General features: G+C 39.6%; 1 long non-coding RNA gene across 1 annotated transcript in view; it reads left to right on the top strand.

Moving 5' to 3' along the window:
* The window catches only part of LOC121491706, a 90298-nt gene that overhangs the window by 53362 nt on the left and 16099 nt on the right, over positions 1–20837 (top strand). Inside the window, exon 4 of the long non-coding RNA XR_005988025.1 lies at positions 19508–19623. This is a non-coding gene — a long non-coding RNA (uncharacterized LOC121491706). The remainder of the gene's footprint in view (positions 1–19507; positions 19624–20837) is intronic.

A 20837-nucleotide genomic window follows, 5' to 3' on the forward strand; every position in this document is an offset into this window, starting at 1 on the left:
AAGATTTTATTTATTTATTCATGATAGACACAGAGAGAGAGAGGCAGAGACACAGGCAGAGGGAGAAGCAGGCTCCATGCAGGAGCCCGATGTGGGACTCGATCCTGGGACTCCAGGATCACTCCCTGGGCCAAAGGCAGGCACTAAACCGCTGAGCCACCCAAGGATCCCCTGATTAATTTTCTTCAGTCACTTTCTAATCTGTGTTTTGTGTTGACTATAAACTGTCCCTATTTAATAGCTTCATCTATTTTTACTTACAATGTATTTTCTTCCTTCCTCTCATTTTATACTTCAAGGAAACTGAGCTACTTGTTCCCCTTTAACATACAACCTTCTCTCCTGCCTCTGTGTCTTTGTATGGATGATTCTGTGTTCTTGGTACATATTCTCTCCAGTGTGTCAGTCTGGCACAATCAGTTTTCAGATCTTACTACTGGAAGACTTCAATACTAGCTTCTGACTTCCCCACACTGACCTGTGGGTATGGTCTATGTCTATCTTTCCACTTTATTAATTAATTTATACAGTCATTAATTTCCATCCATGGAAATGAGTGTGGGAGTAGGTATTGTATAGTGGTTAAAAGTGCTGGCTCTGGCATCAGATTGTCTAGGTTCAAATCTCACCTGCCACCTCCTAAACATGTGACTTGATAAGCTGCTTACCCTTTCTACATCTCAGTTTCCTTACTTATAAAGTGAAAAGGATAAAAAAAAAATCTACCTCTTAGGGTAGTTAGGCAGATTTAAGTACACTCTTATTTTTATGTAACTTAGCATAGTCTCTGGCCCATGGAATACCTGCTTTATGCCAGGCACCACACTAGGCTCAGGGGATATAGGTGTGTCAATACAGTCATGGACATAGTAATCCCTTCTTTATGGAGCTTGAAGTCTAGTATGAGAGAATGACAAAAACACAACAAAAGAAATAAAAAGAAAAATTAGAGTGTGATTAGTAGTAAGAAGGAAATAAACCAGGTGAGAAGACAGAGAAGAATGGGATGGAAGAAAATAAGGTAGTCAGGGAAAAACTCTCTGCCGAGACATGTAAGCTGCCCTGAATGATGAAAAAGAGACAGGTTCTGAAACATGGGGGCAGGTGAGAGCTGTGAGTTGTGGGGGTAGATTGTCCCTGAGTTGGGAGAGAATTTGACTTCTGTGAGGACTTGGAAAAGCTGGTGTGGCTAGAGAGTAGTAAGTAGGAGTGTGGTGGAGATGAAGTAAGAGAGGGATACACTGGAAAGTTTAAACTGGGAAGTGGCATGACATAGTCTATATTTTAAGATGATCTGTCTGGAAGCTGAGTCTAGAACGGATTGGAGGAGGATAACAGAGAGGTATAGAAATGGAGTAATGTGGTGGCAAGGGTGACAAGGAGAAAGGATGGAGAGATTTGTAATATATTTTAGTGTTGGGATTAATTGAACTTGTTGATGAATTGGATACTGGGAGGTGTAAATTAAGACTACTAAAAGGTTTAGATGGATCAGAAATGCAGTGTCTGAGGCACCTGAGAGTAGCTGTCAAGACAGTTGGATCTGAGCACAAAGGAAAGGACTAGTGTAAATATAAGAGTAATCAGCATACCAGTGATATCGTAAGCCACAGAAATGCTTTAATCACTTAGAAACATGGTAGAGAGAAAAGAGAAGGCCCAGGTCTGAGTCCTGAGGAGGGAGAGGCTGCCAAGGCTATGGAGATGGAGCCAGCATTGATGCAACAGCCAAGCTAGGTTGTATTATGCTGGGTATTTTCCATTTACACCACTCCACCCATACCCTTGGCTCTTCTCTGTCCCCTTTTGGGAATGATGTATTGTTAATACATCCACCTCCATGACTCTTTTTTTTTTTTGGTTGGGTTAACCAATGAGAGACACCAGCAGGAGTTCAGAGGGTAAGGTTTAAGAGAAACTAAAAGTATAAAACCATAATTCCGTATGCTGTAGCAGTGACTACAACCACCTATCACTACATCATTTGCCAGGTTGTCCTGCTTGTTTGGCTCTAGCCATCACTCCAATTATTCTGTTTCTTCTTGCCACTCTAAGTCTTCAGAATTTCCTACTATTGGTCATCACTCAGTGCTTTCACCATTCTTCATTGTTCATTCCAGAATCAGCTTTACCCTCTACAAATAGTCTCTTCATTAAATTTTCTTTAGAACTCCTCTGAGTGTGCCCTCTGCTCCTTGCTTCCCTTTGTACTGCTCTTCTGAGAGCATGCTCTGGTCTCTCTCCTAGCAGTAGACCACAATTACCTGTTAGAAGCTTGTTACCCTGGAGGTGGGAGGTGAGGGGCATGCTATTCTCTGCTGTTCTGACTAACCCTTGGTTTAAGGAAAGTACTGTATCCCTGGATTCTTAGTGCACCTGCCCCTCTCCCAGCTGTAATTCTGGGCCAGGGATAAAGAGTTATGTTCTGTTCTTTCCTCCACATGCAGTGGTTTTCCGCAGTGCCTTAGGAGTAACAGCATTTGTCACATTTCCATACTGCATAAAGCTTTGATTACCATGGAGAGATAGGAATCCTCGATAGGATCCTAGATATCCTAGATAGGGCTTTTGCTTTCTCCACAGTGGCTACTGTGTATCTGCCCCAGGCGTGCACCTTTCTCGGGAGTCTTGCTTGTACCCTAGTCTTTTTTATGAGTACTCAGTGAAATCCAAGGAGAGCCTGTGAGATGTTGTGAATTCCTGTGTCTGCAGTTCCCAAAGGGTTTTAGTCCACACTCAGCCCTTAGTGATTGGTTAAAAAGTCTACTTGAATTATTCTTCTTCTTTAAAGATTTTATTTATTTATTTATTTATTTATTTATTTATTTATTTATTTATATGAGAGACACACACAGAGGCAGGCAGAGACACAGGCAAAGGGAGAAGCAGGCTCCATGCGAGGAGCCCGATGTGGGACTTGAACCCGGGAATCCAAAGGCAGGCGTTCAACCGCTGAGCCACTCAGGCGTCCCTCTCTGCCCTCTTCTTATCTGCCTTAAAGCAGAGCATAACATTCCCTTTCCTTTTGTAAAATTTCCCCTAAAATAGATTCATGCCATCTACTGTACCAGGATGAGGAGCGTGACCATTATCCAGAGATGGAGGGTTGGCATTAAGATGAGTCTGCATAAATATACCTTACTAAAATAAGTCATCCATTAGTTTCCATCATGTATTTCCTTCTCATTTTCCCACAGAGTATCACCTCAAGAAATCCAAACCTCTGTTACTTTGTCTGGTGGCTTTATTTTTATTTTATTATTATTATTATTTTTTACAATTGATTGCCCTTTCTTAAAATGTACAACCCCTGAATCTACTTCCTTCGGCTTCTGCTTCTTTTTTATGAAGCTGCTATGCATGTAAAAATATTAACATTGATAAGATTTGTATGTCTTTTCTCCTGTTAATCTCTTTTATAAGTTTAATTTGCAGACTTCAGGACTGAAATAAGTAGGTAGAGGAAAAGCTCAAGAAAACACCTCTTCCTCATTACTATATATTCATTAAGAAATCTGTGACTGGCAGATTCCATGACTGACTTCTTATATTCTGCTCTGAGGAAAGCAGTAACGGTTTAGAATAGTTCCCTCCTCTGGAATGGGCATCCAGCCTTGCTGATATAGATAGCAGGCATCTCTTCTATATCTTCCCCAGGAGGCAGCCTGGATGGCTCAGCCGTTTAGCACCACCTTCAGCCCAGGGCCTCATCCTGGAGACCTGAGATCGAGTCCCACTTCAGGCTCCCTGCATGGAGCCTGCTTCTCCCTCTGCCTGTGTCTCTGATTCTGTGTGTGTGTCTGTGTGTCTCATGAATAAATAAATAAAATCTTAAAAAAAAAAAATCTTCCCCAGGAACCAAGTGACCTGAGCTGTTTCGAGGTTCTGAGTTATTTGAAAAACTGAAAACTCTCACCTGCAGGGAGAGGGTAGGAGCACGTTAGGTAATGAATGCATGGAGAATACTTGCTCCTACATATTTGGACAAGAATTAGGAATAGTGAAAACCCCTTCAGCCTATCTTTGTTTCTTAGGTTACTGAAATTTTCTTCCATTCCAATAAAAGAGAATCAGAAAGAGATCTGCTTCAATGAGGGGATCGCCCTTAATTTTTTCATACCTTATAACAGCTGGGGTTTGGTATTCAGGCCCTCGGTCTATGGGTATCGCCCTATGTGTCAAGACACCTCCTATCACCATTGTGGTTGTTTGTTTCTTCTACCACCACTAGTCATGGTCATTTTCCCTAGTAGATGGATTTTCCTGTACTGGCCACACTCCTGATACCTTCAATTCATTGTGCAAATTGGCTCAGAGAAAGTGTTACAGAATTGTGATGAATAGAATCAATTTACAAGTAGACTTTTGCATGAGTTGTGTGTCCTTAGGAGTCTAATGAAGTGCAACCTGAATTAGATTATTTAACTTTTCATGTCAGTTAGTTGTTCTTAGGATAGTGGGATCATTGTTCCTTCTCACAAAACAGTTTCTTTAAAGTCAGCTTAAATGAACAGTTAATTGAACACAAAAGCCTGACCTTGCCAATGCTGCACTGCATGCTCAGTCAAATTAGTTCAGACTATTATGGTTTATATTAAATATATTTGTCATTTGTAATTAACGTGGATTAAAATTTGGAGGAAATTTTTGGACTTGTTTTTGGTTGATTATGCTACTGGGAATTTCAGACCATATTAACATTTTCTCTTCTTAAATTTGTTCTGTTTTTTTTTTAACAGGGTAATTATGTCTTTGATTTGATTTTGGAATTGGCTGACTATTACTTGCTCAGGAAGAACATAAAACCATCCTTTAACCAATTTTCTCCTTCTTTCTTTGACAACTAACATAAAAGTTTCCTCTGGAGAGAAGCAATCCATACATTTGAGTTTTGGGTCATTGTATAAGATGATGGTATTGGTGGAAATTTAGAATGTTGTGGAATCACTTAAGGTTTTGTATTAAAATCCACTTACTCTGTTTTGGTTATGAAATAGGTGGCTTAGCAGACAGGCCTGAGCTATCACCAATGAACAGACTATTGCATGAAAGGTAGCTTTCCATTATCATTGTCAACCCTCATTAAAAGCTTTTACCTTTTCATGGCTTTGTTCTGTTTTAAAGAGATGATGTTCAGGGTTTTTGAAATGTTTACACTTTCTTGAAATATTTTCATTTAAAATAAAACTTCTTTTGTGGTTGTACACAGGGATCAGTCTTCTAAAAGAGGAGGAGGCTTTGAAGCTGAGCAGTAATATTAGCTTTAATAGTTTGTCTTTTTCAGTCTTTCACAAAACTTTCAAAAATTAACAAGTTCATAAAAATTCCATTTGGACACCTGCATTTGCATATTCTCTTCCTTTTAACAATCTTTATGTCTTTTTTTCCTGCTTGCAATATGCATCATTCTCATTTCCACTAAACATTTATGGAACATATACTATTATGTAAGAAAACAGCAATTTCTGTTGCAAATGCCTGCACATTTTTGCCCTTTAAAATATAGACTCCCATGGACTCCTAGCAAGGCAGTACTGATGTGGGAAACAATGGCAAAAGAAAAACATTAAAATTCCTTACTGCCTACAGCCCACTGACAAGTCCTTGAAACAGGCAGAGTGACATTCTTCTAGGAACTCAGTTTTCTGGATGTTAATACTTTGCTGAGCACAAAAAGCAATCTTAGCTGACCCTCAGGATCCTGTGAGTCTACTTTAACGTATCAAAATATCCTTGGAAAATTCCTTTATCTCTACCCTCCAAGATGTATGTTGGCAGTCATCCCCTATGCATATGACCACCAATGTACCTCAGAAGTGTTTCATGATTAAGGTTTTATTAGACGATAATAACCCAACAATAGCTAATAGTATTCCTAACAATAACTAGCACCCTCAAGGTCCTGGAAAACTTGCTTCCAAAATTCCTGAGAGACTTTTACTGTCCCTAACCCCCTCCCAACTTTAAAGTATATAATAGGCCACTCCTTATGACCCTAGTGTAGCTCTTCCTGCCCACAGGTCCTGTCCCCATGCTTTAATAAAACCAGCTCTTTGCACCAAAGATGTCTCAAGAATGCTTTCTTGGCCATCAGCTCCAAATCCCAACCGTTCCCTACATCAATGCCAGGGTAAAGAGGGCATTTGAGATTTCTTTTAGGCTGCAACCTAGTTCTCATTAGGCCTCTTTTAATTTGGTTTTGGCCTTAGAAACATAGCTTAGTTTAATTGTTCATGACTTAATTTGCTTCACTTTCCCAATAAAAATTTAATTCTTCTTCTCACTCCCCCCCATTTTTTTTTTAAAGATTTTATTTATTTACTCATGAAAGACACAGAGAGAGAGGCAGAGACATAGGCAAAGGGAGAAGCAGGTTCCATGCAGGGAGCCTGATGTGGGACTCGATCCCTGGGATCATGCCCTGAGCCTAAGACAGATGCTCAACCACTGAGCCACCCAGGCGTCCCCCCACCCCCCCAATATTTTCTTATGGTAAATTTTAGTTTGAGTCTTTGTCTTTTGTAAAGTTTGATTACTTTAATTGTTAGGAAGATATATTTGTATGAATTAAATTCTATGTGATGTGGAAGTATTGGGGTTTGGAGCTGACAGCCAAGAGAGAATTCTTGAGACATTTTCAGTGCAAAAAATGTCGTTTTATTATAGCATAGGGACAAGACCGGTGAGCAGAAAGAGCTGCCCTGGGATTGGGGAGGAGCAACTGATTATATACTTTGGAATTGGGGGAAGTGAAGACAAAGTTTCCAAAGGGACTTTCATATGCCAGAGAAAACTCACAGGATACTAGAGGCCAAGGAGCTCTTGTCAAGATAACGTTGTTTTTCCCTCTAGCAAAGCATTAACACTAAGATTTGGGGTTCCTGGAGGAATGTCATATTCTGCCTGTCACAGTGTTTGTCAATGGGCTGCAGTTTCTAAGGAAATTTAATTTTATCTACATTTCCTTTTACCTTCGTTCTCCATATCATATGTACATTCAAATTGTTACCCCTTTTGATAAAGAAGTAAATTCAGATACGGTACTCAGAGTATTAGGGTTCATCTTCAACAATGATTTTTATTGAGCTTGTTGGGTATATAGGTTCCATGCTGTTTTCATATTTGTTATTTTACTTAGTTATAAAGAATAGGGGAACATGGCCGTAAAGACTTGGCCTAATATAAATTCATGAGTAATGTGTTATGGGGGAATTCAGATAATATGGAAGACTGTCTTCTCTTGAGGAATTTGCAAGGAGGCATAGAAATATAGTGAGATAACATTTTGAGATACTTATTCTTCTTTTCCAATATTTTCTGCTATCTTACCATTCTCACGCACTCAAGAAATAACCTGAGTGTAGTATTTGTACAGTCTCCAAAAAAAGGTTGCTACAAGAAAGAAAATAATAAATACTGTGTTTTTGAGTTTTAAAGTAGATGCAGATAATTCTTTGAAAGAAATTATTTGTGAGACTTAGTGCAGAAATTTCTGCATATCATAAAAAACAGATTAGAAAGGATACAGGATGATGCAAATTCATTTTTCCAGTATTTTTAAAAAGATATCCTAGCAAGAGGAAAAACAGAAAGGACTGACAATAGGAACTTCATGGAAGTTTGAATATCTGTGAGAAGAGGGGATTTCAGCCAGAAGAGCTATTTTTAGTATCTTAAAGACTTCTGTCTTGATCATTTTGTTCATGCTTGTATGTTTATTTGATATGTTTTTCCACCTATATTTCTTCTGGCTGATATTTGGTTTATAAGAACGCATTGGAAAAGCACAAGGATTTAGGGAAATGGACTCCTTAGGAGGCTACTACAGAAATTCGGTTATGAGATAGATGATGGAGGTCTTTTTTATTTTTAATTATTTTTTTAATTGGAGTTCAATTTGCCAACATACAGCATATCACCCAGTGCTCATCCCGTCAAGTGCCCCCCTCAGTGCCGGTCACCCAGTCACCCCAACCCCCCCCATCCACCTCCCCTTCCACTACCCCATCCACCTCCCCTTCCACTATCCCTTGTTCATTTCCCAGAGTTAGGAGTCATAAGATGATGGAGTTCTAAACTGAGGTGTTGGGAGCAGCCCCCGTTAGCACAGCGGTTTAGCGCCGCCTGCAGCCCAGGGTGTGATCCTGGAGACACAGGATCGAGTCCCACATCAGGCTCCCTGTGTGGAGCCTGCTTCTCCCTCTGCCTGTGTCTCTGCCTCTCTCTCTCTCTCTCTCTCTGAATAAATAAATAAATAAAAATCATAAAAAAATAAACTGGGGTGTTGGGAGTTCGTTGGAAAAGAGTGGACAGATTCACGAGATGCTTAGGAGGTAGAATTGATGAGATTAGGTGACACACTGGATATTGGGGAGAGGGTATGGAAAGCGTTACGTATGATATAGTATGCTTGTTTTAGAGAGATGTGAGCAATTGTGCCTCTCCTAGAGAGGTGTGAAGAAAGTCAGAATTGGGGAAAAAAAGATGAATTCAGGTTCATGTTTTTTAATGATTTTATTCTCCTCTAGTCTAAGCTCCATTTGGTCAGCTAGTTATTCCAATGCCATTTTTAAAAATACAACCTATTCTGCTATAACTCAATAGCATCATTCCTAAGATACTTTTCACTAAAGTATGTTATCAAAACAATTGTTTCAGTAGAAAAAGGAAATTAGGAGTTAGAGTTTTAGATGGGCAATAACCAAGTTATTTTTGCTGCAGGGATTTCAATAATAAAGGAATTTTGAATATAAATGCATTTAGTTATTAGATGCTAAAAATAATAAATTATACTAAAACTGACAAAACAAACTTCATTTTCTTTACATTCCACTCACTCCAGAGCCTCATTTTCCTTTTTACTCTTTGGCCTTGACCTGGTACTTTTGTTGTTTACAGCACACCGCACAAATACCAAAGTTAACATAAGAGTGAATGTATACTTAAGTAAATGAATATTGGACATGCCAAGAGAGTAGCCACCCATTCCAGCTAAGTGATTCTGTGTCACATACACATTTTATTTACTCACTCAGCATTAGCTCTCTATCACAATCAAATTATCAAACTATTAATTACATTATATCATTATATATGTTATGAAAATTAGCACTTTTGGGGAAATGGTTGCTATTGTACCTCCCCTCCATGATGTGATATATCACCTTTATAAAATGCTCAATTCCAAGTAACTTGGATTTAAAAAGAAGCTCTCCAGGATATTCTGATACTCGGTCAGCTTTGTGTACAATGACTATGAGAATATAAAGATATGTACTGTAAGCCAGAATTCCTCCTCTCTAGTAAGTCACAGTCCTGCAAGTGAAATAGCATGAATATAACCAACATTTCATAATTGAAATAGCATTTAAATTTAACCAACATTTATTGAATGTGTGAGGCACTGGCTAGAAGTCAGAGCCACAAAGATAAATAAGTCATAGTCTTTGCCCTCAAGCCTGGTAATGGGAGGGACAAACATATAACTGGATGATTTTTTAAAAATTTTTATTTATTTATGATAGTCACAGAGAGAGAGAGAGAGGAAGAGACACAGGTAGAGGGAGAAGCAGGCTCCATGCACCGGGAGCCTGACGTGGGATTCGATCCCGGGTCTCCAGGATCGCGCCCTGGGCCAAAGGCAGGCGCCAAACCGCTGCGCCACCCAGGGATCCCCTGGATGATTTTTTTAATCCATGGCAAGATGTGGTAATAGAAGCCATGTGCACAGACTACTGAAGAAGTCCAGAGAATCTTCTAGGAAAGATGAAATTTGAATTTTGAACCAAAACAACTGGTACGACTTCATTAGGTACAGAAGAGGGACTGAGGGTGGCTGGGGCTATTGCTGGCAAGAGTAATGCAACACAGAAGCCCTGCAAAAGGAGTGCTGAAGGGAAGGCCAATCCAGGCAGAACAAAGGCAGAGAAGTGTAAAATACCAGTGTCTTCAGGGAATTAGAATCAATTTGCTGTTACTCACTGAAAGTGAAGGTGGAAAGTTGTAGGATATAGAATACGGGATGGAAGCTTCTCTGCTGTGGATCTTGGACTGTGCTCTGTGGGCAGTGGAGAACTATAGATGGAGTTAAGCAGGGGAGTCATGTGGAGTTTTGAATTTCCAAGAGATGTCTTGTATGATGATGTGGAGGATGAATTTAAGGAAATAAGTAAGACCAGATACAAGAACAGAGTAGACACTAATTGCTACGGTTCCATGATCGATGAGGTGGCATTATAAGAGTACTCAGTGGGAGCAAATGCAAGAAATGCAAGAGATGTTTGGGGAGTACAAAATCTGGCCCTGATTTACTGTAGGGTTGAGGATGAGGGAAGAGGATTTAGGATGACTCCCAGGTTTCTGAAAAGTTTAGAATGGGAGAGATGATGATGTCGATTTTGGTTGTGCAAAGTTTGAGATACTTATCAACCACCCACAAGGATTTGTCCTGTAACACAAGGCCAGAAATAACAAATGGCTCAGAGGAAGTAGAAATAAACCTCAGAGAAGCAGAAATAATTTCTAGTTTGAAAAAAAATAATTTCCAGTTTGCAGAATCAGGAAAGATGGAATCATAAAGAAGGTGGTGTTTTATTTAGGCCTTGAAGAAATGGTAACATTTGCATTTAGGGATATGATGGGAGGGAAATGTCCAAGCAAAGACAAGGCACTTTCAGGGTATTGTTTGAGAACAATGGACACTTCTTGTTTGTGACTAGAGTAAAAAGTTTGTTAAAAACCCTGATAATGGGGATGTGGTTGGAGTGGTGGTTTGGAGCCAGGTCATGAACAGCTTTCAGGTTCTGTGCATAATGGGCATTGGGCTTGGGCAAGATGCTAGCAGAGCTATGCTTTGGGGAGAATGATCTCAGGAATTACATGAGACAAAATAGAGACAGTGAGATTGAAGCCAGATTAGAACAGTCAGGGTGCTGCTTCTGGAGAGGAGGAGACCAGCAGTGAAAAGGATTGAGTAACTCATTGCATTTGAGAGTGAGGCTCAGGTCAAAGGTTATAAATGGTTGGATTATAAGGGATTGAGAAGATGATGCTGAGTCACAGAAATGAAGGAGCCTAACAGAGAAACAGATTAAAAAGATTATGTGTGTTTAAAGTACTAGGGGCACCTTTAAAGAGAAAAACTACTTGTGTCCCTACTTGTTTTTTCCTTTGTTACAGGCAAAGAGATTTTTTTTAAAAGGGAAGGAGGTAGTGTGCCATACTGGTTAAGACTGTAGTTAAGAATTCTTGGTTTTAAATTTCTGCTGTGCTCTTTATTAGCTGTGTACATTTGAGTAAGTGTTCTAACCACCGTAAGTCTGAATTTCCTGATCTGGAAAATGAAAATAGTGAGAATATTAATGCAATAAGGTTGTGAATAATAGCACATAGTTTGCATTCAATAAACAGTAGCTGCTATTATTAGAACTCTAAAAGAAGGGAAATGCAAAATATAAGTCTAATTCAGTTACTACGTTCAAAAATACAATTCATGCAAAATTTTTACTGGCTCTTCTGATGGACTAAAGGATTGGTAAGAAATCATCGATGTCATGTTATAAAAATCCAGCTGGTGGTTATTAGCATCTGTTCAAAATCTAGAGATTACCTCCTGAACTCGATTAATATTTTAAAGATGTCCTGAGCTAAATCCCTTATGCCTAGCTCTGAACCTATAGGTATGTGCTGTGAATTTAGAGAGGTCCATGCAGTGGGTCAGGACACTTTACAAAATACAAAAGATAGCTTTATAAAATGTCAGATAAATGGAAACAAGGCTGATAACTTCAATAAAAGTCAGAGGCTTTTTGTTTTGTTTTTTTAAATATAAATTTATTTTTTATTGGTGTTCAATTTGCGAACATATAGAATAACACCCAGTGCTCATCTCATCAAGTGCCCCCTCAGTGCCTGTCACCCAGTCACCCCCACCCCCCGTCCACCTCCCCTTCTACCCCCCCAGTTCGTTTCCCAGAGTTATGAGTCTCTCATGTTCTGTCTCCCTTTCTGATATTTCCCACTCATTTTTTCTCCTTTTCCCTTTATTCCCTTTCACTATTTTTTATATTCAGTCATAGGCATTTTCAAGTGAGACCAGTAGAATATTTATAACTTGGGATAATTTTAAGAGTTTACTAGAATCCCAGTTATGCATATTAGCATGTTATTCTGGTACTTTGGAACCTGTAATGTCAATACAAATATTTTCTGTCATCATCATAGTAATTGATTTATACAAGAATCATCAGTGGAGCTAAACCTAGTGGGTAAAAATTTGAGGAGTAACAGATTTGATTTAAATCAATGTTATCTAAAATTTAGCTTCCTTCTGTTTTCACAATGGTTCTCTTCAAAATCTCCTCTGGTCAATCTATTTCTTTATATGTATCCTCAATACACAACGCATTCACCAATTTCAAAGGGTTCAAATAGTAATGAAAATCTGTTATTATTTAGCAAAGGAAACACTCCTGCAGCCTTTGGACAATGTAGAATTTCATTCCCACCAGAGGGCGCTCGGTTGTTACTTAAGTCACCATTTTGGGTTTGGGACTTTGTAACTCAAAAAGTAAAATGGAATTTTTATTTTGTACATTTGTAGGTGAACAAACAGGTTGGAGGATTAATATAATCTTAATATTTTAAACCTTGAGTGTGTCTTGTTTTTACTTTCAGATTAAAGATAATTACCTGAATGACATAGTAATCAAAAACCCTTACAAACCAAACCAAACCATAGAACAAAATAAAACAAAAAAAAAATGGAAACTCCACCACCTAAAAATCAGTTTTTTTCAGCAAACACTTCCGGTCCTGGTTCGTTGCAGTTTTGAGAGGTATTGTTCCTTCTTCATTCACTTACTCAGGAATCAGGTTATTGAAGGCAATGGGTGGCCAGGATGAAAGGAACTCTCAGTTTTAGGGCTTAGATGCAGGGTGCTGATAGTCCTGTGAGTCTTGCCTTCTGTGAGGCTGTGCTAAGGATCCTCAGTCTTCCCATCAGCAACATCAGCATCACCTGGGAACTTGTCAGAATGCAGATTCTTGGGCCCCACCCTGGACCTTCTGTGTCAGAACCTGTGAGGGATGGCCTGGCAATCTGCATTTTTTCCCCCAAGTTCTCTGATTCTGATATATGCTACAGTTAGAGAACCACTAGGATGGACACTTTGTTTTTACAAAGCGAGCTGCTTTTGGGCAGTGAGAGCCTCAACATTATTGTTCGGTTTTCATTCTGAGAATCACGAGCACTTTCCCCCAGGCTACGTCTCAGACTTTTTAGACAAAGGGCAGCCAGTGTCAGAGTGGTTTTCTACCTGCTTCAAGCCTCTAAAGGGACTTGTCTTTCACCAGCCAATGGATGGAAGTTGTGAAAATAGATCACTCACATGTAGAGGGAACGAAGAGTCAGTTAAGAATTGTTTTTTTCCAAAGATTTTATTTATTTATTCATGAGAGATAGAGAGAGGGAGAGACATAGGCAGAGGGAGAAGCAGGCTCCATGCAGGGAGCCCTATGCAGGACTCAGATACTGGATCCCGGGATCACACCCCAAGTAGAAGGCAGATATTCAACCACTGAGCCACCCAGGCATCCCTCAGTTAAGAATTTAGTAAGGAGGGACATCTGGGTGGCTCAGTCATTTAAGCTTCTAACTCTTGGTTTCACTGAAGTCAGGATCTCAAGGTCAAGAGATCGGCCGGTCAGCCCTGCCTGGGGCACCATGCTCAGTGCCTAGTCTGCTTGAGGTTCTCTCTCCCTCCCCTTTGGCCCCTTCCTCTATTTGCAAGCATGTTCTCATGCTCTCTCTCAAATAAAGTATTAAAAAAAAGAGAGAGAATTTAGGAAGGAAGTGTAGTTTAATGGTTAAGCCTACAGATTCTAGATCCACCTTACCTGCTTCGAGTGACAGCTCTGTGTGATATTAGGCAAACTGTTTTTTTTTTTTTAACCTCACTGGGACTCAGTTTTCTTATCTGCAAATTAGGGATAATAATACCTATCTCATATGCTTGTTATGAGAATTAAATTAGACAAGATTCCTAATGTATTTAGAGCAGACCCTGGCACTATGTGTTTAGAAACAATAAGCTTTATCATCCTGCCAGCACAATCCTGTCATCTTTGGCTAGCAACAAAACAACCATAATCATACCTTTCCCCAATTCTTTTTTTTTTTTTTTTTTACGATTTATTTATTTATTCATGAGAGACATAGAGAGAGAGGCAGAGACACAGGCCTCTTTTAATTTGGTTTTGGCCTTAGAAACATAGCTTAGTTTAATTGTTCATGACTTAATTTGCTTCACTTTCCCAATAAAAATTTAATTATTCTTCTCACTCCCCCCAATTTTTTCTTTTTGAAGATTTCATTTATTTACTCATTAGAGACCCACAGAGAGAGGCAAAGACATAGGCAATGGGAGAAGAAGCAGGTTCCATGCAGGGAGGCTGATGTGGGAGTCAATCCCAGATTCCAGGATCATGCCCTGAGCCAAAGGCAAACGCTCACCACTGAGCCACCCAGGAATCCTCCTTTCCCCAATTCTTATGGGAAAATCTTAATCTAAACAATCTCCATCACATTTACACAGGTGACAGGAGTCCTAGGGACTCCTTTGGAGTCAAACAGGACTTTTTCTTTAGATTCTAACTATCCTACCTAATAGATGTCTGGCTTTGAGCAAATTACTTAACCTCTCTTTAAATCTCACTTCCATTTTTATTTGTAAAATGGGATTATAATACACATCTCATAGGATTTAGTGTGAGAGAAAGGAACACAATCAGTGGGTAAATTGTAGAAATAAAACATTGTTATCTGTACACTACAGTTCTCAGGAAATGCCATAAAGAGTGTAGGATAGTGCTTGGCACATAAGAGGGCTCAATACACATTTGTTCCTTTTCATTCACAGCTTTATACATTTTGAGTATTTGGGGACCTCTTAAATCACCAAAGTGCTAATTATATTCTTGTGCTGTTTACTTTCAGCTTCACACTTCAGCTCCTGGATTTCTGGCCTGGAGTGACTGGGAGAGTTCTGTTTTCCCTTCTCACTCAGGGACCTTTTGGGATAGATTTTCTAGTCAGCTCTTTCCCACCTCTTTAGGCTGAGTTTCACCTAAGATCACAAAACTTGTATTTTTCATTGTAGAAAATTTGGAACATTTCAACAAAGCATAAATAAGAAAATGAACTTTGCCAATTCCTCTCCAAAAGAAAATATCACAGATGATTTGGTGCATTTCCTGCTAGACTTTCCTCCCTTTGCTTAAATAAAATTGCTGTCATAAACTATGTTCGATTTTCCTTCTTGCCTCAAGGCTTCTGTAGATGCGATCCACTTGGACTTGTGTGTCCTTCCATGGTCTAGGATGCTCCTTTTTTCCCCACCCATTTCTCCTATCCCAGCCACCTCTGATGCTTCAGATGAGGCTAGGTCTTTCTGTTAAACACTTTCAAAGCATGTTGTACTCATCCTGGACTTACTTCTAGTTCTTAGTGATATATTTCCTATGTGATTATGTGAGTAGTATCTATCTCCATGACTAAACTGTAGGAATCACGTCTAGTTTATTCACAACTGCATTCCAAGTGCCAGCACAATGCTGGACACATTGTGTATCCTCAACAAATAGTTTTCAAATGACTGAATGAGCAAATGAAAACTGTTGTAAGCATTTTTCCATGCTAGACATGATCTTGAGTGATTTTAACTGACACGATTTTAATTTATAAATGGCAGGGTGATAGGTAAGATGTTTCTCTTGGGATATCAAAGAACTCCATGGTTTTTTTCTTAAGATTTTATTTATTTATTCATGAGAGACACAGAGAGAGAGAGAGAGAAAGAGAGAGAGAGAGAGAGAGAGAGGCAGAGACACATGCACAGGGAGAAGCAGGCTCCATGCAGGGAGCCTGACCCGGGACTCTATCCCGGGTCCCCAGGATCACTCCCCGGGCCAAAAACGGCACTACACCGCTGAGCCACCCGGGCTGCCCCAACTCCATGGGTTTTTTAAAACAGCCTGTTGTGGTGGGAGGGTCCCTGGGCTGGGAATCAGGAGGACCCATGTTTTCCTTTCTGTTTTACCAGTTTCTATGATCTTGAGTAAGTCACTGAACTTCACTGAACCATATCTATATAGTTTATTTATTTACTCATGAGAGACACAGAGAAGGCAGAGAAACAGGCAGAGGGAGAAGCAGGCTCCTCTTAGGGAGCTTGATGTGGGACTTGATCCCAGAACCCCAGGAACACGCCCTGAGCCAAAGGCTGACACGGAATCACTCAGTCACCCAGGCATCCCTGAACCACATTTTCTTTATCTGCTCTGCTTCTCTCCTCCCAAGGAATCTCATGCATTAAATAAAAAGTGTGTGTAATGACCCTTCTCAAATTAATAAGAGCCATGTAAATATGTCCAGAAGATTTATTTTGCTTGATTGATAGATAGAGCCACTTGCAAATTTTCAGTGAAGCTCCAACTTTCAAACTTGATATTGATTCTGTTGTCAAGAAAACCTCCCATTTTAAAGCTTAATGATTAGAAATAATTGTGAACCTGAATGTCTTAAGTAGCCCAAATACGTTAACTACTATTTTATTCCTTAAAGGCAGACATAGTAGAGTTTGTTTCAATTTCTTACTTAAAGATTGCACTTAGATTTACAAATTTCAGTTGGCTGAGCAGTCCAGATATTTTTGACAGATTGGCCAAAGAATGTAAATTAAAAAAACTTTAGTTTTTGAATATACTTTATGCTGTATTCAGCAGTCAAGGAATATGGTAAGATTTGGAATTTCTAAAGTAGAGTTAATATCTCTGTGATGGCATTAATGTTCATATTTGAAAGCAGGATGGGAGAAAGAAAATTTCCCACCAGTGTCTTAGATGTTAGAAATTGGAATAAGTCACCCCTATGACTAAGTTTTATTGGCCGATCCTTTGGTACTTTTCCACTGCCTCTTAAGTAATTTCCTTTCCATTTTAAGTTATGTGAAGGTGCTTGAAATGTATACATTGAAGAAGTGAAATATTTTGGGGAACAGATAAAAATTGAAAGAATAATAGAAGAGAAGAGCAGTCTCTTACACTCTGTGGAAATTGTGAGTTCATGGATAGAATGAGACAGCTTTTGTTGCAACACACTCAATTGCAAAGTGAACATTTTTCTTTTCTTCTTCATAATACCAAATAATAAATGCATAGCATTTTATCTAATTTATTTTTAAAAATTATTTATTTATTCATGAGAGACACACAGAGAGAGGCAGAGACACAGACAGAGGGAGGAACAGGCTCCCTGCGGGGAGCCCAATATGGGACTAGATTCCAGGACTCTGGGATCATGCCCTGAGCTGAAGGCAGATGCTCAACCGCTGAGCCACTCAGGCATCCTTGCATAGCATTTTAGAAGAGGAAAATACTTTAAAGGTCCAATGTTCTTGTTTCATAGACAATATCTAACATTTACAAAGAAATTTACAATTGCTTCCAGATAACATGATTTTATAGAATCTTCAAAACTCCATTATTATCCTCAATTAAAAATGAGGAAATGAAGACTCAAGAGAGCTTAAATGACTTGTTTAAGGTCACAGAGATGATAATAATAATGATGGATAATATTAATTTAGTACTTGCTCTATGCCAAGACCTCCTCATGCATGATCACATTGAAGTCTTACAAGAGTCCTAAAACCTTATACATAATACATGACAAGCTGGGATTGTAAATCAGTGCTAAGAAACTGGCATATTTTTTTCACTGAATGCTCTTCCAGAGACACAAGATAAATATTGAATAAAATTAACATGATCTTATGTTTTTAGCTTGTGTTGTGTATATGAAACTGATTAATCAAGTAAATAGTATTCTCATGTTGCAGGTGAGAAAATATGGAGAATTAAGACTACCGTAATAGTATTGTGTTAGCTCATGCTGACAAGGAGAGGCAAGAATCTTGTCTTTTTTTCCAACAGACTTAAGTTCCCTTTATTTGTTATGGGTTTCAGAGTGTTGAGTAGGCAATTGGCAAGTGGGAGCAAAGCTAAGGATAAAGTACACTATATTCTAAATATTGGGGACCAGAAATATCACCTGCAGTATGTGATGATGAGTCAGACAAACTGTTTCCCCCCAGAAACCTCCTCCCTACCTCCTGCCCATCATCATCTGAGACCGAACCAGTCCTCATGTCCTATCCACTTTTTCACTAGATGAGGGGAGATGGACATGTTATTAGAGTCGTGTCTTTGGCTTAGTAGAAAGTACTGTGTTTTCCCCTTTGAAGGTGCCCTGAGGACCATTTGCAGAGATGCAGAAAGTAACAGTTCCCATATACTTCCACTCCTTCCCCTATTATTTTTTTTTAAAGATTTTACTTATTTATTCATGAGAGACAGAGAGAGAGAAGGAGAGAGGCAGAGACACAGGCAGAGGGAGAAGTAGGCTCCCTGTGGGGAGCCCGATATGGGACTTGATCCCAGGACTCTGCCGCCCAGAGGCCAATAAGCAGCATCAGCTAAGAGAAGGCCACAATGCAGCACTGAAATAGACACTTGTCCCTTTCTATCTCTGCTTCTACTACACGCTCCAAACTTTAAGCCCATCACTCTAGAGAAAAGGGCAGAGAAGTGGAGGGGAAGACTAGTCCCCTTTCCCATTTCGGGTCCTAGTCACAAATGTCTGACCTACAGAAAGGGAGGAGCTGCAAGTGAAGTTTTAAATTGGACTAGATTTCTTTTTTCTTTTTTTTTTATTTTTTTTTATTTTTTTATTTTATTTATTATTTATGTATTATAGTCACAGAGAGAGAGAGAGACAGGCAGAGACACAGGCAGAGGGAGAAGCAGGCTCCATGCACCGGGAGCCCGATGTGGGATTCGATCCCGGGTCTCCAGGATCGCGCCCTGGGCCAAAGGCAGGCGCCAAACCGCTGCGCCACCCAGGGATCCCCTCTTTTTTCTTTTTAAAGATTTTATTTATTCATGAGAGACAGAGAGAGAGAGAGAGAGAGAGAGAGAGAGAGAGAGAGAGGCAGAGACACAGGCAGAGAGAGAGAGAAGCAGGCTCCATGCAGGGAGCCTGATGTGGGACTCGATCCCGGGTCTCCAGGATCATGCCCTTGACTGAAGGCAGACGCTTCACTGCTGAGCCACCCAGGCGTCCCAGGACTAGATTTTTTTTAACATAGTCATTTCAAAACTGCGGGAGCTGCCCAGAATGTTGTTAAGGGTTGGAAGTTGTACTCTGAATTCAGACTGTTTAGAACGGACATTACATATGTTCAAAAATGTATGTAATAACCATGGCTTACCTGGACAGCTTGCCATCCTTTTCAAACATGCAGAAAGTTTTATGAGATGATGTTGTTAGGAATCAAGTAGCATCTTTAAAATCCTTCATTATTGTGTGCAAGGGATGAAATGGAGAAAATATAGGCCAGCAAAATGGCAGCCTCCTCCTTTCTTCTGATTATTCCTTTTTCTACTGTAGGTATCTTGGCATCTGACCTGCCAGAATGAAGATCTGATTCCAAGCCAACTTTTGCATCAAGAATCCTGACTGATGAAGTCAATCAAACAGTTAATATTTAACAAGTGCCTTCTATGGTATGTACCATAGGAATTAAAAGTATATAAAAATGGTTCCTACTTTCAAGGAGGTTACAATTTTTTTTTTTTAGATTTATTTATTTATTCATTCAGAAGGCAGCAATCAAGATGTTAGCCAGGCTGTGGTCATCTGAGGCTTCACTGGGGCTGGGAAATTTACTTCCAAGTTCACTCATATGGCTTTTAGTTGGAGGTTTCACTTTCTTATCACATGGGCTTATCTATGGGTTTCTTATGAAGTAGCAATTGGCTTCTCCCAGAACAAGTGATGAGAGAGAAGGAAAGAGATAAGGAAAGAGAAAAGGAGGAAAGTCAATCCAGGATGTTGTAATATCATCTCAGAAGTGACACACCATCACTTCTTCCCTATTCTATTGTTCATACAGACCAACTCTGGGACACAGTAAGAGGGGTATTATACAAAAATGTGAGTATCAGGAGGCAGGAATCATTGGAGGCCATCTTAGTGACTGATTACCACATCTAGACTATATGATTCCTTGTTCATAACCAGGAGAAGAGTTGCTTCTTTTAGCAATTGTAAAAAGTTCTCAGATTTGCTCTGATTGCAACATCTGCAGGCCGATCACAGTGGCCAGGAGAATAACAGCTACTGAATGACATAGGTTTGGGTTATGCCAATGTTGGTATAGACAAATTAGGATCCACCTATAGCGGGAGGTATGGTTTGCTGCCATTTAAACAGCATGGTTGCTCTACAGAAAGGAGTGGGTGATATGTTTGGGAGGTACCCACAAGAGTCCTCTATAGTCTTTCTCTGGCTACTCAGCATCCATACATATCTTCCTCCCTACTTGTTACATGCAGTTACAACCTTTGTCTAAAGGTAGACAATCCAAAGTCTGATTCAAGCTCCAAGTCCAGGAATTCTGGGTGTTGTTCTTTCCTCTCCATCAGGTATGGATACCGTTCTTCACAGTTATGATCTAAGGGGTCCACTTACAACATAACCAATGTGGAACTGTGGAGAAAGAATAGGATAACTTCAGTAAAACTCTCATTGGAAAAAGAGGCTAGAATACAATACATAGCTTTCCCTGGTCCATAGCACACATCATAACCCACTGGACACAAATTGTAAGCTCCTTGCCCTGGTTGGAAGACAGAGTCTGTGTAGGGAGGGTAGGAAGTGAGGTCCCAGGCACTAATTGCTGCCAGATTGTTGAAAGCCTTTTAGAACTTTAGCCCGT

The sequence above is a fragment of the Vulpes lagopus genome, chromosome 5 (genome assembly GCF_018345385.1).
Source record: "Vulpes lagopus strain Blue_001 chromosome 5, ASM1834538v1, whole genome shotgun sequence".
NCBI lineage: Eukaryota > Metazoa > Chordata > Mammalia > Carnivora > Canidae > Vulpes > Vulpes lagopus.